This window comes from Sinocyclocheilus rhinocerous, unplaced genomic scaffold (assembly GCF_001515625.1).
Source record: "Sinocyclocheilus rhinocerous isolate Xijiao unplaced genomic scaffold, SAMN03320098_v1.1 scaffold2822, whole genome shotgun sequence".
Taxonomy (NCBI): Eukaryota; Metazoa; Chordata; class Actinopteri; order Cypriniformes; family Cyprinidae; genus Sinocyclocheilus; species Sinocyclocheilus rhinocerous.
The window spans coordinates 16,371-19,491 of NW_015645680.1; the positions used below are offsets into that span (position 1 = coordinate 16,371).

Here is a 3,121-nt window from a genome sequence, read left to right on the forward strand (position 1 = left end):
TGACAAAATAAATTCTCAAAAACAATGCTGTGTCTGTTTCTTTCAAATCAATTCACAATAGTAAACTCTTCAACAAAATATTACATTCAAATACCCAAATATGCAAAAGAATTGTAATTGTATGTTCAATTTAACTCAAAATGCAGAAAATAAATGTAGATAACACCTTTCCTTTCAAAACTCAACAGTATATTCAACAATATTGATTGAAAACACAAAAAATAATGAATTGATTCATTTGAACAAGTTCGTGAATCAAACAACCCAATTGATCCAAGTTCGTGAATCAAATGATTCAGTTCAGAGAGTCAAACACTCGTTTGGTCAGTTCAAGTTCAAAAGATGAATCTCTCCGTTTCAGAAGCAAAAATCAAACAAGTTCGAAGTATCAGAGTCTTTTGTGTCCAAAAGAACAAGAAAAATTGGAATTCTCCTACCAGTTGATGGTTTCAAATCACAGTTCAAAGGTCCGTGGGCAGCTCGCCATTTGTGCACATGTAATCGCGTATGAACCCAGATGATTCCACACCAAAGGATTACGTTTGGCACAAAACAGGAAACTCTCGCAGGAGATCATGTTCATAGAAAAAAACAGAAAAAAACCCAGCCAGAGCAGAATAAAATTATATATTCTCACAAGGAAGATTAATCATAGGGCTTCAACACTCTGGAATCCGCTCCGTCTATAGTCCTCCGATTTTCACTTCACTCTTCTCTCTCTTTCTGATAACAACACCTCAGGCTGACACATCAACTTTGAAAGTCCAACTGTTCTCCTCCACTTAAGACATAAACTGTGTTTAAGTAAATACTCTCCAAGCCGGCCATTTTGACATATTTTTGTGTGTATTTGATCGTTTGGACATGCGCCCGAAGCTCAAAGTGTAATTTTTTTGTCCGTTTTGGAGCGCGCCGCACGCACACATTTCAGCCTGAGGAACAGCGTCTCTTGTGCTGATTGTGCTTTCAACGTTTTATTATTAAACATGTCCCGCAATTTAACAACAGTTAAGACGGCATCTTACAACAATCACCGATTGAGCTGATTCTGACGTTAAGTTTGGGTTTTAGGGCTGTGAAGGGAAAGAAGTTGCGCAATACGAAACGCAGCTAGTTTTTAATAGCTTTACCTCTTTTGTCTTCTTTTGTATAATCCTTAGAAGCCAAAATCGAAATAAAAAAAATCAAATTAGCTTAATAAAACAGCCACAGGCCTAAAGTGTAAGCAGATGTTTGAATGTTTAGTTCTCTCTTCTATCATAATTAAACAGGGCTTTCATGTTGCGCGTGCTGAAGCTCCTCCGCGTGAGCGCGATCTCGCTTCTGAATTGTGAATAGCAAAAATGCATCATAGACAAATGTTTGAAAAACAGCTGGCGACTCTGGTGAGATAGAATTTGCAAGATCATGTATATATAGCAATAATGAATGTATGTGTGTTTTATTAATTTCTCCAATACCGATAGCGGAACCGTTAACGTCAGAGCTTATCGATACTCCGGTCTTTCATAATTTAGCCCCGGGACCGATTAAATACCGGGTTTCGGTACCCATCCCTAGTACTGGCACCTTTGCACTGGCTGCCATTTAGTTGTAGAATTAACAGAGAGATTGTGCTTTTGTTTTTAAGGCCCTTCTTGGTCTACCGATTAAATACCGGGTTTCGGTACCCATCCCTAGTACTGGCACCTTTGCACTGGCTGCCATTTAGTTGTAGAATTAACAAAGAGATTGTGCTTTTGTTTTTAAGACCCACTTGGTCTTGTTACCCCAGTATGTATGTGTGTGGATTCCTGTATTACGTAGGCAACCTTTGGAGCACTCAGGTCATGCAGCCAACTTCTCCCATCTGTTTCCAACACTGGCTTAAAGTCTACGGGACATCTGACCGTTTCAGCTGTCCTCCCTAAGATCCCTCTACATGTTAGGTCCAGCCCCATTTTTAAATCCATTCAGAGGCCAACTTTCATTTGTTTGCCTTTGACACTGTCTCGAGGTGTTTGATTACTTCCATGTTAGCTCATTTTCCTTCTTTTGTTGTTGCCCTAGTGTTCTTTTTTTTCTCGGCTAGACGCTTGCACAAGTGGGCTCGTTGGTCTAGGGGTATGATTATTTGTTTGGGAGCGAGAGGCCCAGGTTTCAAATCCCGGAGGAGCCCTTGGTGAGGCTTGGTCCTGAAGCTTTTTTTGTCTCTTTAGGGTCACAAGCAATTATGAAGTTTTTGATCAATCGGGCATAAGTCCAGAAAAAGCCAGGCCGGTTAGCTCAGTTGGTTATAGAGTGGTGCTAATAATGCCAAGGTCGTGGGTTCTATACCAATACGGGCCACCTGCTTTTGTTCTCTGGGAGCTCATCTCTCCTCTTCTGGCAATGTGACTGGTGGTTTCACAGAAATACCTGCTGGCTTAACTTTTTGTGGTAGAGGCCGAAATAGCTCAGTTGGGAGAGTGTTAGACTGAAGATCTAAAGGTGCCTGGTTTTGGCAGATGTCACCTGTATTTTCCTTTTGTTCGATGGGGCCACTGACCAAAATTCACTGGGTGCCAACTCCTCTGTCTAACTGCTTCCCCACAGCCACAGCGCTATCTGCCTCCCAGACGGCCACCGACAAATCCTTTTTGGTTCCATGGTGTAATGGTTAGCACTCTGGACTTTGAATACTGCGTTCTGAGTTCAAATCTCGGTGGAACCTGCGTGCTTTCTTGCGGCAGGAAAAGGAAAAAAAAAAAGCACAGGTTAGGTACTGCTGCTGGCGAGCCTGTAAGTTATTTAGTCTTTGTGGCCCTGTGAGCAGCAGCTGCTCCTGTCAAGGTTCCATGGTGTGGTGGTTAGCACTCTGGACTTTGAATCCAGTGATCCGAGTTCAAATCCCTGTTTAGCCACCAATTTGTGCGGGTCCCAGTCTGAAAAATATTTTGCCGGCAGTGATGCCCAAAAGCTCACATAAGGAGGGTCAACATGCAGTCTGTCTCTTTAGGGAGAGAAGAGAGTAAAGGGCAGGTTCCAGCTTGGAGAATGCGAGCATCGATTCCGCTACCTCTCGCATGCTAAGCGAGCGCTCTACCATTTCATCTAACTCCCCTGACCGTGGTGGAGTGACGTCCATCGCTCCAAAAGGCGC

The 3,121-nt window shown here is 42.6% G+C and overlaps 1 non-coding gene across 1 annotated transcript; it reads left to right on the top strand.

The window, feature by feature from the left end:
- The first annotated feature begins 2,620 nt into the window (after positions 1-2,620).
- Positions 2,621-2,692, top strand: trnaq-uug (transfer RNA glutamine (anticodon UUG)). The gene has a single exon. It is a non-coding gene; the product is annotated as a tRNA-Gln (tRNA).
- Positions 2,693-3,121: the final 429 nt, after the last annotated feature.